Source organism: Cupressus sempervirens, chromosome 3 (genome assembly GCF_028749045.1).
Source record: "Cupressus sempervirens isolate cs-2001-9-10 chromosome 3, ASM2874904v1, whole genome shotgun sequence".
Lineage (NCBI taxonomy): Eukaryota > Viridiplantae > Streptophyta > Pinopsida > Cupressales > Cupressaceae > Cupressus > Cupressus sempervirens.
Genome location: NC_143120.1, coordinates 445041527 through 445065627, shown reverse-complemented (window position 1 = coordinate 445065627; position 24101 = coordinate 445041527). Strand labels below are relative to the sequence as shown.

General features: G+C 35.1%; 1 protein-coding gene across 4 annotated transcripts in view; it reads right to left on the bottom strand.

Annotated features, from left to right (window-relative positions):
* LOC149566983 (serine/threonine-protein kinase GRIK2-like) overlaps positions 1-24101 on the bottom strand; it is a 177084-nt gene that overhangs the window by 108649 nt on the left and 44334 nt on the right. The window lies entirely within an intron of this gene.

The following is a 24101-nucleotide window of genomic DNA, read 5'->3' as shown; positions in this document are numbered from 1 at the left end:
AATTACTCATAATCATGGAATCACTCAACATGAACAACCTGCAAAAATCACATTTAACTTTTATCACAGACTCACTCAACGTGATGCTATCATGGAATCTCTCAACAAGACAAACTTGCAAGAATCACAAACACTTTTCATCACGGATTCACTCAACATGATGTCATGAAATCTCTCAACATGACAAGTTAGTAAGCTTTACAACCAGCATTTTATCATAGACTCTCTCAATGTGATACAATCATAGACTCTCTCAACATGTCTTCCTACTCCCATCACGGAATGTCTCAATGTGGTGACATCGTGGACTCTCTCTACATGATGTTCACTATGAATCTCTCATAAATGAAAGAGTTATCAAGTTGTCCTAACATAAAAACTCATAATGAACAAGAAATAACTGTTGATGCCCATTTCCAATGAGAGTCTCAAAATTCTAGAATATCAAAAACAATAACAACATATATAAGAATGGTGGGGATTCCATAATTACTCCCTCTCAATCAAGATTGCAAAAAATAGCAAATGAAACCTCCCTATGAAAAAGAATCTCCCTCTAAAGCTCAACATCTCCCTCTAAATATCCTATATTCAAGATGATCTCTTGCTTCTCGTTGCACCTTGCAACCAAGAGAAAAGTGAAATTGATTAATGATGCATAGAATCAGCGTATTAGTATCAATTCTGAAATAGAACACTAAAAATATCACATAACACTTATCTCTTGGTAGACTGGTGCTCAAGAGCTCAACTTTGTTGTATGAACCTTCACTCAATGACCAAAGATACTGCTATGATCATTTGCTACGTCCGTTGATTTTCTCCAACTGTCTGCATTCCGCCAGGGGATGTTCCCAGTTTAGCTGTGGTTGTATTTGAGTTTCTGTAACCACCAAATTTGATTTTCTTCTTTGCTGGTTTCAGTATCTGATATAAACACATTAATGATTCATCCACACTCATCAGTGCACCAACATTATCAAATTCACCACACTTGAGGCTGAAAACACTATCATGAGTTCTCTGATAGGCCTGGCCACAGTTAGATGGTTGTTGAACACCAGGTGCATATTCAACCACACCAAGCAGTTGATGCCCTCCTTGTGATAGGAAGTGGTGAAGGTTGAATTCCAGATCCCAAGCAATGATCGGCTATAACCAATCTGACAGAAAGCACTAAAACTTCCCAATTCTTACAATGCCACAACCTCAGTATTTACTATGTCCAAGCAAGTATAAGAACCACTCGATATACATAGGATACTCCTCGGCTAAATTCTTGTAAGATATTGGACTGTGTATTCAAACAATGTCTCCTCCCACTCTAGACATTAATACCACTTAGATACAATACTAATTTGGAAACCTGCAATAATTCCTGAATTGTTCCCACCAGCAATGTTCACAATTTCACTCTTGGCAATAACATCTGAAATTTCCAATTCCACAGCCCATCCCAGCCCTCAGCAACACATGATAAGAAAAAATTTGAACTCATCTCCCTTTCGCTGATGACAGAGTGTAACGCCCTACCAAAGAACCAAGAGGAACATACTAAATGTTACTAAGTTTGGTAAATAATTTTTTTTTAAATTGCTTTTTCTTGCTTGTTTACTTAACATACAAGAGTCCTCAAAGGTTCTCTAACATTAATCTATAACAACATTGCTCTCAGATTACAATTATTAAGTTATGATTATAAGGACTATCCAATTATTAAGTGATCTCTAGTTTGCAAATAGCTTGAAACATAATTACTTATTCGTCTTTTAATTAATTACAATTTTCATGACATATGCAAGACCTGGTAAATCAAATGCATTTATTACCCTACTTAACTTGTGTTGATCTATTTTAATGATGCATTTGAAAGATTTAAAACTTCTAATATCACATGTTTACTAACCATATTTCATTCACTAATTGCTTCATTCTATAACATCTTATTAATCTTTAGAAAAGCACAAGGCATTTTACTCATCATCACATGTTGTTATTAACTTATTACCATCACTTAATCAATTCATGAAGAAATATACATATCAAAACATCATCATCACTTCATTAAGCTTTTGAAATAATACGACATATTTACTTTTCCTTTCTTTTCTCCTAGAAATACCCTTCTCCCTTTTACATAGCTTTTCAAATCATGATACATATACATAGATCTCAAGACCCCTTTAAGGAGTCCACATTACAATACATTGCATAGATTTCTTCAAAATATTTGCAACATAAGGACTTCAAGACTCAAGAAATAATCTTCAATAGCTAATCAACAAGGATCCACATAGAGCCCTCCATGAAATACAAACAACACCTCAAAAATATTTTACCACCCAACCATGTGAACCATAAATAGTCCACTCCCCCGAGCTAGAAGATCAGACCATGATCTACATAGGTTCTAAGGAAATCTAAAATATAGGGTTCACCCGAATGAATATTCAACATACAACGGAAAGCATTCACATAGACTTCCAAAGGAAACCAAACAAGACTAAGGGCTTAGAATGCAACTGAGTGTCATCGCATACCCCTCAATGTTAGGATCAACCTCCTAAACAATTTTCACCCTACCGCATCCAAGCCTTATAAAAAACGACATATGGTCCTAGTACTCCAACAAAGTATATGCGGTCGTATCACACTTTCCTTAATGTCAGGATCAACCTCCTAAACCATTGTCACCTTGCTACATCAAGGCCTTATACAGAATGACATATAGCCTCAATACTCCAACAAGAAAAGTGTATCTCAAATATTACTTATCTTGATTTTTGTGTTAACTCAAACCCCTGAAACCCATTTATTTAATTAGTGTTTCCACTAGATATAAAATCACATATAGAACCAACCTACTCAAGGCCCTGGTCTCTCCTACATTGGATCTTGTAATGACCATTTATGGGTCCTAACACTTATGGCGAGCCACTCACCTAGGACACCTAATCCTACTCCCAAAAATTCAATAAAGAAGGTTAAAAAGGGGACCTATTAAAGTAAAGCATTCTTAGGCTTACCCTAAAACCTTAACCATTTCCATCTAGGGTATTCAAGATGCATTTTGGAAACAAAAGCTCATAAGAGAACTTCAAGATTTAGAATGCATCACATGATGGTAAAGGTATCATATAAGAATCCACACTTTAGTATTTTCATTAACCATCAATACAAATGGAAACATACAAAAATAACATGATATATTGAACCTAGGAGCCTCTGGTGACCAATAGGAAGTTTGAGGTGTTACATGCATACTAGACAGAAAAACCACTATGATCAGTACTCATAACAAGGAAAATCTAAGGGTTCCATCAATATATCCACTTATTTTTCAAGAGATTTCATTAACATAATATAAAAAAATTGTTAAAATTTAATACACATTTAGTGGACATTTATTCAATATAAAGTACCATTTAATGCTCACTATGGTACAAAACAAAAGTAGGTTTCCCTTCTTTAATTATCAATATTTATTAAATCCTAATCCATAAATTTTATATATATATATATGACTAATCACAATAATTAATTTCATCTTATTTATTTAATATATGTATTATTCATTATATATTATTCAAAACATATGAAGTATTTATTCTAATATAACTATATCTAAGTGAGATTAGATACACAAGAAATTGGTTTAACTTAATGGTCTCCTTTACAAATAAGAGGTCTCAAGTTCTACCCCCATACTAATATGATAAAAGAAAGAGAGAGTAGTGGGAAAAAGAAAGTATGAGTGGTTTTGAGAAAAGCTTTTTTAATTTTACTTTATTTAATAATTAACCATTGCTTCCTTTTAAATAATTAATTGATAAATAACAATTACTTATAACACAATTTCTTCTTTAACTACTAGCTTATTATATTTTTATAAAACAACTTTTTAATTATTAACTTAATTCCACTTTTATAAAACAACTTGATTTTTTGTTTATAAATCAGACTGTCTTCGATGATGCACTCAAGAAGTTGATCAAGGATATCAAAGACAATAGAGGTCTCTACTTTGACAAGCTTGAGATGCTTACTCAGATCTTGGATCGCAAGGTGGTCAACGATGGAGGGTCCTCAAGGTTGGACCACGTGGGTGGAAAATCTTGATGAATTTCTTCAATAGAAGAGCTTTCTTTGCTGGCCTCTCATTTTGTGTATATCGTCTAGAGTCCTGTTATCAACTCTGCTACTTTTTTGGCTCCTTAGCTTGTTGATGGATGACTATATACCTTCTGTGATGTAGTGGTTCGAACTCTTGTGCCTATCGACCTTGATAAGTGAGGCTTTGCCTCCCTTTTTCTCTATATAAACTCTTTTGATACCTCAATTTTTTTTTAATATAAAAAAACTTCATGCATAAAACTGAACTATGAATTAATATTACATTGACATAAATTATTAAAGGTTCCCATTAATTAATTCCTAAGAATGTGAATAATTTTCCTATTTATTACTTATAATTTCAATTAAAACCATATCTACTTATCTTAAGCCCATTAAATGGACAAAAGATAATATTTATCTAATTCACTAAAGATAATATTATCTTACCCCTGTAAAATTCACTGAAGATAATATTTATCTTACCCCACCCCTTTTCAACATAAACTTATCACTTGCTGACAATTATGATTATTTCACATAACCTAAATACTTTATCCTAAAATTCCTACTAAGTGCTAACATGTGCCTTTAAATTTATTTATTTTTTATCTTTTTAAATATATCTATTTTGTTTCTAATAACAAAAAAATTCCTTTTTCCTTATTTTAAAAATATTGTTTCGATTTATTTTTATTTAGCTAAAAATAATAATAGATCTCTTTTTTTCCAAATGTTATTAATATCTTTTATATGTAAAGACTTAACTATTATTAGTAGTTACCAAAATAAATTGTATTATTATATAATAATAATATTTCACTATAGAACTAAATTTTAATATATTTTAATAAGTTCTCTTTACGACTTAAATGTTCTAAAATATTAATAGTGAATTCTAAATAATCTATTGCTAGATTTGAATTTGAATTCTTTACACCATGTAAGTTTAGTTTACTATTTTACCTTACATATGCATTTAACTATTCAAATTTATTAATATGCATTTATGTTTCACTTATTTATTTGATTATAGACTAATGTATTTATTTCCATATTATTTTTACTACAAAAATCTATTTCTATGCAGGGCTATGTTTGGATTTATTTCTAATGCTCACATAACATTAAACCAGTCAAAATAAAGAACATCTACTGCAGTAACATTTACTATTTAATTATGAGATAACTATTAGACAGTGAAGGTCTAGACAAGGATGGAGGCCTATCTAAAGATGGAAATAAAACTAGTTGCAAGTTGTATCCTACCAGTGATTTCTTCTCAGCCGCTCCTCCTTCCTCAACCTTCAATTTATTCTCCTCCCATTCTAAAAATGGGAATATCTTAAAGTGGATTCTTCCATTTAATTTCCTAGCTGGCTTTCCTCAACAAAACCATTAATCAGATTCCTTCCCCAATAGCTTGTTGGAAAGCCACATTTATAGTTCTCGAATTAGTTGGAGAAGTTGCTTCCCAATGCAACAGTTGGTCTTAAGGTTTGATTTAAATAAATAATCATATCTAATGAATCAAACTTTAATTACCGTGATTAATTTTATATATTATATTTGTTTTTTTTAAATTAATTAACTTTCACTCTTTAACATAATATTAATAGGGACTTAGTTTCAAGGAATATAAATGGCACAATGGTTAAGAACTCCTTTCAACTCCTAGTTTCAAGGTTTGAATCTCTTAATGAGCTTCATACATTTCTTTTGAATAATTATAGTTTTACCTACTCCAAAACTAGATTTGTTTATTCCTATTACTAAGGTGTATAAGTGGTAAGTCGGTAGCTCACTAGCTTGACTTTTTTGAGGTTAGTGGCTCGAGTCTCTTAGAAAACCTCTAGTCTTGCCCAAGACCATAGTCCAATACATAATACAAAGATAAAAGGGGCATACCCCAGTTTACAGATATAATAAATTAGGACATTCCCTAATAAAACAAAAGGAGAAGAGCTATCCCTTCCCGTGGCGATTTACATTTGAGAAACATTTGCCGTGATAGTCAATACTATCATTGCTTTGCTGAAAGAAACTTGGAGAAACATGTGCATCACTACTCACTGAAGAATCTTGTTAGCATAAAAAATTGAGTGGTTAAAATCCTAAATAAACAACTCCTATCTTTAAAGAGAAATCTAAACATTGGTCGTTATTGAGAAAAAGATAATATTAATTTCTATGAAATAGATAAAAGATCTAGTGACCCTATCATATACCCTCCCTAACCTAATCTACTCCTTGATTGGCTAGGTGATCCACTTCCTTATTCCCCTCTCTAAAAATGTGGTTGGCCACATAACTTCAAAAATTGCCAAGGTAGACCTTAAATTGTTGCAATATATTATCCAACTTCCAATTGAGAGTAAAGCCTTATCTAATGGTGTTAATAACAAGAGAGGAATCCCCTTCAAGTTCTAAGTATTGTAAATTAAGCTTATTACATTCCTAGTCCTTCTAGAAGGGCTGGGAATTCAGCACCATTGTTAGTTGCAATTTCAACTGGTTTAGCAATAGGAGCTATCCTTTCTCCTTTCCAGTTGTGTAAATTCCTATCATGTCCGGATTACCTCTTGAGGCCCCATCAAAGATGAGTTTGAACCATCCTACCTCAAGAGCTTTCTTTGCACAATTCAACCTCTATTCAGTCAAGGCAGCTATAGTATTCGATTTAAGATTGGACAACATTAAACCTTCCCAATTATTATGCATCTCGTCATCCCAAGGATAGAACTGAAGTGAGCCCTTTTGAATTCTAAGGGTCCTATTTTCTACTTCCATTATACCTACTACTAGTTTAATTAAGAATTGAGAGAGCTCCATTGATTTACCTTTGAAGATTCTACGATTTCTCTCCTTCGATATTTCCCAAATTAGCAAGGAGGGGGAACATAGTTCAAAGACTCCTATAAGAATCTTTTGGGGGCAGACCTAGCCAGCTAAGAAATAGGTCCACAAGGTTATTTGGAAGAGTTGATTGCTATCCTAGTTTGTTCATAAGCCAAGTCCAACATTGATTAGAGAAATCACATTGAACAAGAATATGATCAAGGGACTCCGAGTTGTGAGTACTTTTTGCACACTACACACCTTGATGGACCGTAATATCCCATCCTCTCAAATTTATCCGGAATGCAAAGCTAGCCAAGAGAACATGTCTACTTTGGGAAGACAACTTTTACCCCAACACAATTCGTAAAGAATATTGGATCTAGGGAAATTAAAGGATCTATAGAGAGTTTCATAACCTATCTTAGAGGAGTAAGACCCTGAAGGGAATCCCTTTCAAATAACTATATCTGGTCTCAAATTAAGAATTATCCTTCTAGATTCCACAATCTCCTTAAGTTTAGATTTAAATCCTGCATTAATATCAATATCCCATTACAGGTTCCATCTAAAAGAGAGAGGAAATGAATTACACTTAATCATGTAATTGGCAACATGCACCTTAATCCTATCTTTCAAGATCTCAATAGACCTCTTATCTTGAAAGGAATGGGATGGAACTGGTAGACCTCCCCACGAATAGTCCTAGAAGAGGGCTTGTTTCCCATTGCCCAAACTCCAAGATAACTTATTAATAATTAGGGATCTACATTTAATTAAAAAGTTCCAGAGAACTAAACCCTTAGGAGGGGAAGCATGCCTAAAAATATTGTTGGGACATACTTGTATCTTAAGATTCTGACCCATTTCAAATTCGAATCCGTGATCATTATCCAAACTAGCTTTGCACCCAAATGCTTTGTTTTGTGCATCCAATCTCTTCAATCCCGCACCACCATCTTCCTTAGCCACAAATCTTATCCCAAGCAAGTAGAGCCAACTTTTTACATCACTAGATCCCTTCCAGAAGAAAGCTTGAAGCTTTTTAGTGATTTCGCTAAGAGGTTCTCCATGAAGTTCTAAACAAGAAATCTTGAAGATTAGAATTGCCATCAAAACTAACTCAAGATTAATAGCTCTACCTGCTAATGATAACCACCTATTCTTCCAAGAGTTGATTCTTTGATCCATCATATTAATTGTATCGTCCCATACCCTTCTTTGCCAATTACCTATGGTTAGGGGGATGCTTGGAAATTTATTTGGAAAATGACCTTTGGAAAATCCCAAGATGTCCATAAAATCTTGTTCTAAAAGAGGAGTATTAGAAAAGAAGACTTCTGACTTTCCTTTATTGATTAACTATCCCAATACATGTGCATACTCATTCAAGATTCTATCAAAACTTTTCGCTTCCTCTGAAGCTTCTCCAAATAGCAGAGTGTCATCTACGAATTGTTGCTGGATGGAAGGGTCCAACTTTGAAGTGACCCTAATACCTTTAATAGCCCCTTCTATTATAGCTTAGTTTAAGGATCTACTTAGTGCTTCTGCCATGATAATAAATAAAAAGGGGGATAAATGATCCCCCTAGCTAAGGCTCCTTGAAATATCAAAGAAACCTTCCAACGTTCCATTAACTAGAATTGAGATTTTAGATGTCGAAATACATTCGAAAACTAGATTTATCCATTGTTTGGCAAAATCGAATGCTTTGAGACATCTACGGCGGAAGGACCAACTGACCTTGTCATATTTTTTTTGATATCTAATTTCATTAACATAACTTTTTCTTTGTTGAAGTTGACCAAATGGATGGCTTCTTTAGCAATGATGACCCCATCTAGTATGGATCTGCCTGGGACAAAGCCTGTTTGTTCCTCTAAAATTATGCTCGGTAAAATAGGTTTAAGCCTATTTCCCATAACTTTAGTAAAGAGTTTATATATCGTGTTGCATAGTGCAATAGGCCTAAAATCTTCAAGAGAAGAAGCATTCTCTTTTTTGAGGATAATTGCTAAGGTGTAAATTAGTTCTCAAGTAGTCTACCAAAATTCCTAATGTTTTCCAACAATCATTATTATAAAGAGCAAGAAATACGTCTGATCCTGAAGATTTATCCGGATTACTCTGATTCAGAACCTCCTCCACCTCGATTTTGGACATTTTCTTAAGTAAACTATGGTTTTGATCTTGCGAGATTACATTCAGAATGTTGTTTGGAATTCTTTTATTCTAGAGTAAGGGGTCCTCTTCAGAATTCAATAGATTTTGAAAAAAAGGAAACAACCGTTAAGGCTATTTCCTCAAGTTTATCTATAACAACTCCGTTTGAGGAGGTTAAAGACTTAAATAGATTGCATTGTCTTCTAATTTTTGTGCTATTGTTGAAGAATTTGGTGTTCCTATCCCCTTCTTCCAACCATAACTCTCTTGATTTTTGTCTCTAGAAAATATCTTCCTTTTCTAGGACTGAAGCATACTTGTCCAGCAAATTTTTCTCCTTCCCCAAACTATCCTAATTCTTACCATTTGCTATCACTTCTGAATTTAAATTTTCCAAACTTCTTTCTATTTCAATTTTTCCCTCAATAATATTGCCAAAGGTATTAATATTCCATTCTTTAAGCTTACATTTAATCATTTTGAGTTTTGTCATAAAGATAAAGGCTTTGGATCTTTCAAAGGTAGCTTTCATCCACCATGATCTAATAAGATCCACTAGCTTTGGGTTTGTGAACCACATTTTTTCAAAATGAAATGGAATTTTGTTAGGATTAGTAGAACTATCACACTCTAATAAAACCGGTAAATGGTTTGAGTCAAAGATTCACAGAATTTGGGAACTTAATTCAAAATTGAAATCGTGAAGATTTCTTCTTAAGAAAAATCTAATTTTTTCCTAATATTGTTGAAACCCATCCTTCTACTTGTCCATGTAAAGATACCATTTAAGGTTGCAACTGGAGAAAGATCTATCTAATTTTTCCCTAACATTGTTATAACCCATCCTCCTATTTGTCCATGTAAAGATTATTTCTTAAGACCCAATCACTAAAGGCTAACATAGTTTGGGATGTCCTACCTAAGTCTCCCTCTTTTTCCTCCTTACGAAGAATGGCATTGAAGTCCCCACCTATAATAAAGGGTTTTATATTATGTTCATCTAAAAACTACTCGTACTTCTATTTTATCTTGCAACTTGGTAAGGCCCTAAACATTAAATAACACTTATTTTCAGATCAAAGTTGAAGAAAAACAAGTTACCCCCAATCCAAAATCTGCCCCTATCCAAGACTTCTAAACAAACTTTATGCGGATTCCAAACAAATCCAAAACCTGCAGAAGCTCCCCTAGCTAGAACACCCGCTATTTCCCACCCCTCTAATTTCTTTTTCCAGACATCTAAACTAACTTGGTCCATTTTAGTTTCCTAAATGAAAAGAACATCTTCCACATTATTTTTGAGAGTACGCCTTAGTAAGCGTACCTTGTTAGGGGCATTCATGCCCCTAATATTCCAAGCTAAGAGCTTAATGGCTCTTTGAGAAGGCTCTTCCCTTTCCCTGCATATAAGGACAAAATCTTCACTTGTCTAGTGGCCTCAACATCCCTCATCCACAATTCTAATAAGAGTTTCCTTCGTCTCTTCTTTGTCGTTTTGGCACACTCCATTCGTCTCTTACCATAATCGAGAGCTGCCATCTCCAGATCCAAGGAACCTTCTACAACCTTTTATGTTATTAAAGCTCCTCCTTTTGTCTCTACCTCTGTGTTTAAATCAGTCACTTTTTCTATTACTACTCCAGCTTTTGCTAGACCAAAATTTGGTGAGAGCAGATCCAGACCGATCAATTCTCCAATTCCAGCTCCTCTTCACATTTAGCTTGAGTTGAGTTCGGTAGGAGGGGAATGTACAGGTTTCCCCACCCATTTAGGGGAACATTCTTCGCAATGAGTGATAGCACCTTATCAATTGCTTCCCTGACAATCTTGCTCTGGCCTTGCATTCCCAATAGGGATGCTTTATATTCTTCCAAGACTAAGTCTTTATTACTAGCCTCTGTCGCATTTGCATCAATCTGATGGCCAATGGGTGAAGAAACTGTCAGATGCCCTACCTCTTCTTCTCTTCTTCGATCTTAAGGGGAATCGCCTAACGATCGAGTGCTAGTGTTATCTAAGTTTTATACTTTGTGGATTTCAAATATAATCTTATTCCTATAATCTGTATAAGGTTCCTCCCTCAGACTACCTTCAATTTGTCCTTCATTTCCATCTCCATGTGATCTGGTGTCGAAGTATTTCTCACTTTAAAGCCACCCCCTTCCTTCCTAAGGCAAATTTCCAAACCCTAATCAATAACACAATTCTCCACTGGTTTGGTTGGAGTTTCCTCCAACTCTGTAATATATTCCTCATAAAGTTCAGGGAACACATTAAAATGTTGGTTGACTCTCCTTAAAACAACTGGATCTAGTGTTTTGACACTAATCTCCATTTCTACTAGCATAATAAACTCTTATTTGTTGTAACCCTAATCCAACCATCCTACAACTCTACCTAATCCTTTCCCTACCATCCTAATAATATCTTTATTTAATAGTTCTACCGGAAGATTGGGGGTTCTAATAGCTCTAATTACTTTAACATTTTTTACATTCATAGGGTTAAAGTTGTTTTCCCAATCCCTAAACAAGAAAGGAAAATCTTGATAAATAGGAGAATCTTCCTTTAAAATCCTATTCTTAACTGTCATGGAGCATACCAAAAACATAAAACTTTCATACAGGATGGTAATACATACCTCAGGAAATTTTGATCGAAGCCAGTCAGCGATTACCTCGATGGGTTTCCCATAGCCAAGTCATTTGGAGAATACCCTATGTCCTTTACCCAAGGATTACACCTAATCTACAAGGCTATTTGTTAGATTGATTTCTATCACTCTCGCAGCTATAGAATTGCTTTGCGTGACTAGATTTGTTTGAATCGATATGCTCTTGACAGAAATATCTTGCCGAAACGTTTTGTCAGTCAATTTTGTAAAACCCTCCTTTCATTGCAAAGGATTGAATTTGTTTGAAAGATTCAGTTGAGCCCTTCACTGATGTTGAGAACTCCTTTTGAAAGGGCACTTTCTTCTATTTGTTAACATCGTCCAGCCTACATCTTGAATAGGGGGAGGAGGGGGAGCCCAGTTGTCATACGCCATGCTCACATACTTGGTCTTTGAGAACACAAATTCCTTATTTTTTAGTCGACACTACCATAGAGGACAGTAAAATTTAGCAAGTTCACTTTGCGCCATTGTAAGTTTTTTAAAATTCATTGCTTTTAATTCCAATATTCATTTAGAATATTAAAACTCGCTGCCTTCTATTTCCAAATTTTTCTGCCTTATATCGTTGGATATGACTGGATTATATTATTGTTTTCAGCTGTGTAATTAATAATATTGCTGGGGACCGAATAAAGACCATCATCTGATTCATTATTATCATCTTGGAATTGCGAAATACTTTTTCATCTGTCTAATTTTGTGCATACTGTTGTTGAAGAGAAATGTGATAGTCTGCAATAATCTGGTCTGACTCACCTATGTGTCTGATAGCCAATGTTTGATGAATCTATCTGCTCTTATGGTTCAGTCCTTGCAATTCTTGGCTTGATCTCCAAATCTGTTTGATTTCACTTATCCTCTGCTCTAATTCTTGTAATCTACTTCTGATTTTCCTTGGTTCACCGGTTTCCTGATTTTTCCTTGGTTTTCCGGTTTCCTGATCTTTCCTTAATTAATTCTGATCAAAACGCTTTAATTTCATGTTGGCTTTCAGTTTGCATTCGCAAATTTGCACCTGATTGGAATTCGTTGGCTTAACCTTGAGTTAGCAAAATTTCCCACTACTTGTGTATGTTAGTGATGGGCCTTTGCTTTATTTCTGATCGCTGGAAATAAGACTCGAGATTTGTATTCACATCGATTCTGATATGTTCACCCTTTTCGCTGCAAAGTTTTAATACCAATAAATATGCGGCTTTCTGCCCCTTCCTTCCAAACCAGAGCATTTGCTTTTTTTCACTACGCACTGATTTTCATCTTTTAATTATTTTTATATTCTTCTTTATTTACTATATTATTAAGTTTAGAATTTAACGCACCTATTTTACACAAGAATATATAATTAACTTAATTACCATAGTCGCAATTGTTTGTATATTTATTTGGGCATATATGTGTGCACCCATATATACTTCAATAAATATACCTAAAGCATTGCACATGTATAACAGCATGGACATATAATATCCACATGAAATCCATAATCAAGATCATGACATATACTTCCAAATACTAACATCCACTAATAAAACTATCAAATGAAATGATAAAACATAAACCCCTAGACTAGATGACTGACTTCCTATCAAGGTTCTAAGGATACAAAGCCCATATATGGATCATGATGCCATCTCCTTAACAACTTATTTAAAAATTTTGAGGCACACTCGGACCTATGGAGCCAAGTGAAGTTGATGTTTGGTACCTGCACACACCTGCATAACAAACTAACAACATACATGCAACATACATATATATCTACATGTGAAAACATTAATACAAGCAAGGAAGGAGGATACGACATCGTGTTAAAATCCTGTAGGAGTGACTACGACTTCCTCCCCACATACAACACACAGTAAACAGAGTACATAAATATGATGGGTTAACAAGGTTAGCCAAAATCATAACCATAAACAAAGTAAATCATTTTCACAATATCCATGAAAACATGGTATGAAATATGATGCATAACATGATACTAATCAAAGATCCAAACAACCAAATGCAAATATCTAATCATACAATAGTGTCACTAGGTTGGGCATCACACAAAAATGAACACTCAAAATCGACTTTTGCATTCGTGGAAAAACTAGTGGGAATTTCATCGCCCTTTCCTTTATTAAAACATATCCACAAATTGTGGACTTTAATTCAGGATAAATGTTAAACAAATCAAAGGGAACCTATTTGCACAATGCAACAAAAATCACATCACGGTATATCTCCAGCACTTTCAAGATACAAGCTTTAGTTATTAGATGGCGGCTTAGGAAAGGCAGGAAGAATATAAAAAGACTACTGTTACAAAACGAGGCACTTACTGGTCCATAAAAGAAGGTACTAATGCCAATAACACACAAAGCTTTAAAAAAAACACAAAATGAAATTCTCACCGTGATGAATACATCAACTGCAAGTTCAATAAATTAGAAGGAGAATGGTATAGGAGTGTCGAAACGCTAACATATTGGATGAAATTTTCTTCAATTTTTTGTTCTCGACCGTAACAAAAATGACGGTCACTGCTATGGACTTTGAAAAATTGTATGCATGTTCCTACTTATGCTTAAAGAACTGCTATCACACAGGCATCCAAACAATCAAATGAAAAGCATTCATCCATCGAGATGAGCATGCAAACATGTATGATGGCCAAATATCCACTCAACCACCCAGAATTTCAACCAGCAAACACCAGGAAGAACATGAACTATCACAAAATTAATTCACAAACTAAGAATAGAGGAAGGTCGAGCAAGAAGATAGATGCCAACTAAGCTTAGACAAAAGCAATAGAACAAGTCCAAAATAAATGATCTACTCTTCCTACACCCATGACAAATCTCTACCAAACCAAAAGAGGCATATACACAAAGACTCAAAAGAAATATAACTGCTGCCCAAGATGATCAGCTCTTATCAATAAAATAAATTCCGTGCACATCCAAATATAGATAGTAGCAAATGTAAATATTGATTATTATTCCCTTCATGATTTGCAGTAGCTTTTCTATGCACAAAGAAGAGTCCACTATTCGCATTCTATTTGAAGGCATCCAGAGATACAATGTAGCTTACAAACTTTAACAAACACAAATAGCCTTATATATTCTCCTTTACTACTGTTATCACAACTTGGCTCTGATACCATGTTGCATTTAACCCGGAACTTTGATAAACAACAATAAGATAAGATAATGATATTAATGTCCAAGAAGAGATCAACAAGGGTCTATAGGACTAAAAGATACAATACTACAGAGAAGAAAAATAAACCAGTGGGAGCGACAAACGACCTCCAAGGAAAAAGCACTACACAGGAAAGCAGGAAAAAGGGAAACAACAAGAAGAAAGAGAGAAGGACCATCAGTCCTTTCTCAATACAAAGAAATCTTGCACAGAGGAATAAGGCCCAAAACGAGCAAGGGTCATGGCCCGGCTCCATCTTTGTCTCTATGTAGCAGTGGGGATAGGGTGCTATTGTCAAAGGAACCCATGTCAAGGTCTAGCCAATCTGGTTCTAGAGATGGGTAGATGTGGTCATTTCCTACCCCTAGAAGTGGGCATGAATGGAAAGAAGTCAGTGATGAGCTGATCCAAGGTCTGTATTTGAGGGAATAAGAGTTGTAAAGTGTGATCTCTGAGCTGGGAGGTCTCCTGGAGGTAAAGCGTTGAACACCGCTAGTCCGAGTAACTGAAAAAGGCTGAGAGGTATCTGCAATCTCTGAATAGGCTGTGGAATCTACCTCTAATCTCATAGTAGATGGGGCACCTTAAGATAAAATGGGTCTCTGTCTCTGTCTCAGCTATGGTGCAAAGGCAGCACACATGTTCCTCTCTAGTCAGGTGGTGATCAATCTGGCAACTAAGTCGGTGGGATCAAACTCTAAAAGACCCCAAGGCGATGCGAAGGGCATGGCTCCTGCGGCAACTCAAGCAAGAAGGATGAACAATAATACCATCATAGATCTCCAAAAAGTGCTCCGAGTAGAAGGCCATCCAAGGGTGTAAACCGCTGGGAGGGCTGATCCAAGTCGTGGAGATGTACTGCCTGTAAATGTCGAGTATGACATGTCCATTCAACTCCTGTCGTGAGGGGAGGTGGGCGGGAGCATCCAAGGGAACTGGTATGACGGAAGATGATCGATGTCAATCCCAATCGAGCTCAATAGGATAGTGGCCTGGGTATACCAGGAATGAGCCCTAGTCGTCCCCGCCGAGCTGGTAATGTCCCTAGAGGAACATTAAGCAAGGTACAAGTATCTGTGCTAGCCCTCAATTAAGTCCACAAAGCCTCTGAGATGGTGAATGAACCAAATCAAGTCGAAAATGGCACTAAGCATGAAAAGCTGGGCACCAAACTCGACCAAGGCAATACTGTGTGGAGTGTAATGGTGGCAATGGATAATCCAACGAAGGAGAAGGGTCTCCCCCTGCTCGATCGAGGCCCAATCTAAGTCGAGAAGAGCCAGTCCCCAAACCACTACACCATAAAGAATTATGGGTCTAATCAGAGAGTCCAAGAGAGATAGCTTGGACTTAGTGTCCTGGAAGTGGTGTCAGAAGCACTGTCTCTCAAGGAGGGTGAGGGAGCCCATGCCCTTGGCCACCCTAGGAAGGTGGCTCAGTCTCATGCTAAAATGGGGACCAGAGAACTTGACCCCAAGATAAGTGTATGAGGAGACAATCTCAATCTGCTGACCCTAGAAGCCAAAGTGGAGATGCGAAGTCTTCAGACAATTGAAGACCATGACCCAAGTCTTGCTTAAGTTCACCGTCAGTTGGCTTTGGGAACAAAACGAGGCCAATCCATCAATAAGCCTCTAGAGCCCCTCCTGAGAGGAGGCCAAAAGGACCACATCATCTACGAACAAGAGAATGGAGATCAGAACCTGGTGCAAGTAACAGCCATCCTCGAGGAGCAAAGCCTCGCAGAGGAAGACCTTGAGCTCATTAATATAGATGCCGAGTAACATAGGGGAGGGTAGACATCCCTACTTCACCCCAATGGTGTTGTGGATTAGATCTAAAAATCCATCCGGAGTCCTGAATCTGCCAACCACTATCTCATAGAGTCTCATAATCGTTGTCACTAGAATATATGGAGTACCAATATCTCTGAGTCTCTGAAAGAAAGCCCCCCGAGGCATCAAGTCAAACACCTTATGGAAGTCTACGAAACAGCAGTAGACTTTCACAGAACAGGGCTGGGCCTCCTCAATGATAGCCCGCAAGGTCAAGATGTAATCATAGTCTGATAATCTGCACAAAATCTAGCCTATCCTCTAGAATGACACTGTCTCCTATCAAGTTGTCTTGTAAGAATAATGTTGAGGACTATGGCATAAAGATTACAAAAGTGTGCCCAATCATGATGGTCTTGTAGTTGACAGGGTCCAATACCAACCCGGATTTGTAAATCAAGTAAATCACATGCCTCGACCAAGAAGCAAGGAAACCAGTACACACCGCCATGTTGAAGAGCACCGAGAGGATGGGACACAAAATCGAAATACCGAGCTTGAAAAGCTCAACCTGAAAACCGTCCTCGTGTGGAGGGAGTGAAAAGCTCAACCTGAAAACCGTCCTTCTGTAGAGGGAGTGAAAAGATGGCAGTGGGTTGGGGAGGTGGGGAGAGATGACAATAAGGAAAAGCCAAATTGTAATATTTAATATAATGGTCATATAACTTTCTTTTAAGTCAGTCAATCAGCTTTTAGTAACTTTAATTTTCTTTAAGTTGTTAAGTTAGTTTAGTAAATCTATATTATGTCTTTAGTTCTTGATCATTTCCATTATGGAAAGATCTTGTAATTGCTTATTTAAGGAGTTTTACTCTCCATTTTTAACACTGAATATCTCAATCAATTATCATTTTAATGACCTATCAAGACTACCACTGACTAAAAACACAAACCAATCTTATCAAAAAATTGAAAAACAAAAGTTCCTAGGATTACACATCACCTTACCTCAAATTTATAGAGGTGGATGTCATGTGAGGTACTAAACAAGCTCTCTCTGTGTTGTAGCATTCCTCATCCTCAAAATGGTATCTTGCCAAATGGAAAATGCATCTTGATTCTTGACCAACTAGGCATCTAAACTCAAATAATATGTGACATTTTTTTGAAGGAGAAATCATCTTCAATATGTTGAAACCCAAGTATTAATGATAGTCACGTACAATATGGAACTTTAACCTCCAATAAACATGAGATTCCTTGAGGGGAAGCGAGAGGAGGTGGGGGGGGGGGGGGGGAATCATAGTTTGACATCATGTTGAAGGCATGTCAATTGGGAGAAACAATTATGCCTTGAAGTCTGGATATTCAGCAGAATGCAACCACTATTTATTGATTTTTTGGAGCCATTCTATATGTATCATCAAGTAAATAATAAATAAATAGTACAACTGGTGTAATCTAATTTCCAAGAAGCATCCAAGAATCTAATCAAATGTTATTTAATTGGTGATTGCTTTAAATACTTAGAACTTGTTACACACATGAAATAATCGATGAGGTCTTATTATATATGTTATTTTGATTAAGTGGAAACCTAGCTCAATGTAAATGAAATGTCAATCGATGTAATCATACCACTAGCTTTCCTATTAAACATTTGTGTATGGTAAATAGTCATATATTGTGTCATCCTCCAACAATTTTGTGTTGTAGATGTAATTTAGTAGAACACTGTAGAAGAGGGATAGTCTAAATTTGATATACTCGTGTTAGATGGTAGCAACTCCATAAATTTCTAATGTTAATTGTTATAGTTTGTTTGATAGTAAGTTTATCCTTAGAAAGTTTCGTCTCTAATAGAATTTTCCATCTAGCCTATTTGAATTTCTTAAATCTTATGGGTGATCCTTATTTGCAACTTAGGGCTCACAGTAGGTTTTATTTGAGTAAATTGTACTACTATAAAGCCCTTAGATTCTCCTAATCATCCAAATAGGCACTTTTATCATAACTATGCATCCAAGCCCAAAGTTGAGGAAAGGTATTTTCCTATTTTCAGTTTTTTATGAATTAGTAGTTGGAATTACTACATGGATATCTTCACCTTTCTCCATTTCTAGTCCAAAGAAAGTGGTACCATATTATCATTCAAGATAATTTGTCTATAATATTAATACTAGTCGTCCAATATGAATCATAATGCCATATTCCAAGTTCATTGTTTTGACCCCCTTTTTCCGTTGAGCATTCAATATTTCTAGAATCATGTAGGCATTAAAATTTGGGATTTACTGTGAGTCAAAAAATTAACTAAAGACACTCATCAATTAGCCCAAGTTCCAAATATATTATTAGCAAAAATACAAACCCCTCAAAATGTTTATGAAGGCTTGTAGAAGAACTTGAGTAAGAAGCAAAATTCATTCTACTTGACATTGAGATCAAGGATTCTTCTTGTTTTCGAAAATTGAGACTAAGGTTGTCTTGAGTTTTCTCCTCTTCCTACTAGTCAATATGAGTGCCCTATCAAGCCCCACAAGTAGGCATAGGGGAGGAGTGTCGACTATAGCACTACTAGGTTAAATATAGGAGTTTTTGCTTGGTGACTTGAGCAATATTTTTGTCCTTCAAAGTAAACAATTCTTTCACTCCACTCATGGCCTATCACGATAAAGTTGGCCTAATAACTTTTGTTTTGAAGAAGGTTCTAATTCTCCAGCACTCAAATCCCGAAGGCACCTAGTAGAACACCTAATTTTATCTTGAAATGACCATTTCCAAGTTGCATAGCTTCTTTTTTTATTAACAACTAGTAATTTGACTCATAGTTCAAATTGTCTTTGATATCTTGGTGACAAGTTAACTTCTTAGGAGAAGTTATGGTTGGTAACAAACTCTGTACTGATATCACAGCCTATAAAACACAAAATATCACTGATAAATTGGGAAAATATTGCCCAAAAATTGCCAAATTATCATGATAAATAAGGAATTTATCTTGCTATGCACCTATTAAAGACCAATGGCCCAACAAAGGGCCAAAACACATTTTTTCACTGTCGGTTGAGTTTTGGATAGGTTAGAAAGAGTTGGGAGGAGAAAGCCCATAATTTGCAGCATTCTAGATCAATTCGTTGCGGATTTGAAGGAATTTCGAAGAGATTTTTCAAGCAAATTTGAATTCACAAGTTTTCAAAATTCTCTCTTTTGTTTTAAAATCATTTTCTCTTGTATTAAATGCATGCAAGTTTATATAAACTCTATCATACCTTTTCCAACCTACTCTAACTCCTTTTATAATGTAATAAATGAGATCTAACACCCTTTTTCTTTAGCAATTTTTGCAAATTTTTCATAGTTTTCTCAAAAAAAAAATCATATTTTCTTAAAAATTTCATAACCTAACACTTTTTTGTTTTTTGCTTTCAAGTTTCAGCTATGTTTAAACTTATCTAAAATTTTAAACCAACTTAGTTTGTTTCTAAATTTCTTTACAAAATTTCTAAATTTGTACCGTCATTTTGTATGTGAAATATGTAGGTTGATTCTTCATCAAAATGGCAAATAGTTATACCTCTACAACTGGGTCAATTGTAGGGTCTGCCAGTGCCCCAGTAGACCCATGTCCATTAGGATATGTATGAGCACGCCCTAGAGGAACTAGAGAAAAGACATGGCCATGCACTTTTAAAGGACCCAAATATAATATTGTGATATGCATAAAATGTGAAAATGTAATTAGTGGAGGCATATCTTATTTGAAATATCACCTTAAAGGGATCATAAGACATGACACAAGTGTTAAAGTATGATCAGGTTTTATAAGATTTTAAATTTTTTTCACAATTTATGCAAAGTATATGCTGATCAATAGAACTTGAACTATACACAATTCGATAATCTCTTCATTTCAATCTCGCAATGATAGAACTGAGATAAATTTCACAACCTAACACTTTTTTTGCTTTTTCCTTTCAAGTTTCAGCTATGTTTAAACTTATCTAAAGTTTTAAACTAGCTTGATTTGTTTCTAAATTTCTGAACAAAATTTCTAAATTTGTGCCCTCATTTTGTATGTGAAATGTGTAGGTTGATTCTTCATCAAAATGGCAAATAGTGATACCTCTACAACTTGGTCAATTGCAGGGTCTGCCAGTGCCCCAATAGACCCATGTCCATTGGGATATGTAGGAACATGCCCTAGAGGAGCTAGAGACAAGGCATGGGCATGTGCTTTTGAAGGACCTGAATATAATACTGTGTTATGCATAAAATGTGAAAATGTAATCAGTGGAGGCATATCTCATTTGAAATACCACCTTAAAGGGATCATAAGGCATGACACAAGTATTAAAGTATGATCAGGTTTTATACGAGTTTAAATTTTGTTCACAGTTTATGCAAAGTATATGATGATCAATACAACTTGAACTATACACAGTTCGATACTCATTACAATCTCACAGTGACATAGAACTGAGATATGCATCAATATCTTATTAACTATGAGTCAATATCAATCTGCAATTATATTGATATCGGTATTGATCTGATATTAACTAAAACAATCTTCTTTACTGTCAATCTGCAATAATATGATGTTGCTGATAGTACATATCTTCTTGTACCTCTTTACACTTATCCATTTTTGTGATTGGCAAGATACAATTTCAGTCTCCACATATATAGGTTGTGAATAGACATCTCCTGCGGATTAATGTCTCTACATGAACATGGTTCACGTCCATACATGTCTCTACATGAGACATTCTCATTAACCAAAATGACCGATGTTAAGGCTTTATCATTCATTAACAAATCGATATGTTTTCTGTGATAGTAATATCGATACATATTATCGGTACATGGCACGGTTAATAACTATAATATTTAACCTGATCACACACACACACACACACACACACGATAATTAGTTTACTAATTATTAACAATGCATTATGATAACCATAATCATATCAGTATACAGAAAAGGTTAGGGATCAAATGCTCAAGGCCAATAGGCTACTTATAAAAAATGAGTAAAGCAGTTTAAGGATAAAATAGTTATTAGAACTAGAAAGGATAGTATTTATCAATGTCCAAGGAAAGACCAGAAAGGGTCCAAGGGACTGCCAAAACAAAGAAGAGGTCAGCCCACAGAAAAGACACCAAACTGTTCATGAGAAGTGAAAACAACTACAACTGAAAGCATGAAACAACAAACCACGGGCTACCAGTCCAGATCGTACACAAGTTAAGGTGCATTACAAGATTATTTTATAGTTTTTCAATAATGGAAATTAGGAATGAGTGGGAAAGTCCATTTTTTTTATTTTACTGTTATGTCCAATAAAGAATTTTACCCTTAAAAAAGACAGCGACTATAAATAAGATCACAAGCTTCTTTTTGGGTAGGCACATGCAAGACAAGCTTTTGGCCACACATAATGACCAAACTATACAGAAAGCACCAACAACTTCTCAAGAAATAACTCCTGAATTCTAAGGCATGCCCTAAATGTATTTTTGAAAATGGTCAGATCTAATGACAAAATCCCACCAGCATAGAAAGAACCACTCTCAGATTGTCTCTCACCCGAACCTTCCAAATATTAAGACGAGATGAATTGGAAGAAGCTAATTAGGTGTTGGAGAAAAATTCATGAGAGATATGTTCCTGCCACTGACATATTTATTGTAATGTCCCCTTTTTGGACCATTACAACGTTTTTGGAAAGTTCCAAGACAACATTCCTAGAGAACATTAACTTTCATAAAAGTAATTAAATAAATAGACTTTGGTATGTGCAAAAAGTAATTATATAAATAGAGTTTAGTATGTGCAAAAGAGTAATAAAATAAATACCATAGTGTCATAAGGTAAACGTATATTATTTTCCTAAAGATAACTTATGTTTATGTATTTATTTATTTTAAATTGGGGTGGCCAATATCATAATGTCTCTTTGAAAGATGGCCAAAAGTGATAGTACAAGGCATGACTCTTTACGGCAAAAAGTGTTGACTTACAAGACTGTTTAAAAAGAAGAATAAAACTGACATAGAAAATGAGGATTAAAAGTAATACTAGATTAAAAGAGTTCAGAATATCAATCCATTTTTTATTGTTTACGGGGGAAATGAAATAAAAGAGATTATTTTAGTTGCCCTGAAAGTGCCTATAAAAAGAGAATTTTTTGAGAAGAGAATTAATTCTACGCATTTTATCAAACCCTAGCTTAGTGAACAGATTCAACTTGGTTCATTTTTCAGGCAAAGGATGAAAACCCTTTATGCAATTAGTTCTGTGCTTCTTTGATTGGACGGATTAAAGAGGATTTATTTAAACTGATTTTTGAGCTAGAATACTGATGAGTTTCGACATATTTTTTGTTGCAATACCCACTACAGTACTACCACTAAAATAATTGTTATGGTATTTGCTGCTATTTAAGAAAGGAAACATATTTCCAACTCTATAATCATACTTGGAAGGTGCTACTTGTGAGTTTGATGATTTTCTAATGTGAATATTAGCATTTGACATTTGTATCGTGTTGTAATGAACAGTGCATAAAACATTAGCTATCTACTGCATGGATTTTTGGCGTATAACATATTATTACTGCCACTATTGTACATCAAATACCATCAAGGTTTGTGTTGGCAAATTGGTTGCCAAATTTTCAATGAAAGGTTTATGCATGACTTTGTAAAATGTTCATGAATTGTTCAATGCCTACATATGTTTGTGAATATGTCCATGATAATAAAAAGTAGCTGCAGCTTTTCCTAAGTACTAATTTCAGAAATTTTGATTGGTTTATTGATCTGCCAACTGTTTGACGAATTGTCTGGGAGAGAGAAATCAGAATATTCTCAAGTTTGTTGAAATAATCTGGTAGGGACTTCAAATAAGAAAATAGGAATAACCAGATATTAATTCAAAAGCTATATAAATGCATTATTTATTATACAAAGAAACACTTGCCTCTGTGCCAAAGAAACACTTGCCAAAACTTAGGATACCCATATTATTGTTCAGAGTAGTTTTTAATCCATTATCAGCATTTTGTGGGTACACCAGAGACAGGAAATGGATATAGCCATTTTAGACTTAATTGTATGAGTAAAGACCTTTTACATAGCTTGCTATTGCAGAGAAGACAAGGAAATAGGTTTAATAATGCTACAGAATTTTTGGGTTCAATTGAGTAAAGATTTCTTCCATCAACTTTTTAAATCACACTACGTGATCCATTATCAGAATGCAAGAGAGCCAAAGGTTTATTAATGTGTTTTCTACCTGCAGAAACCATCTGTGCCATGGCACT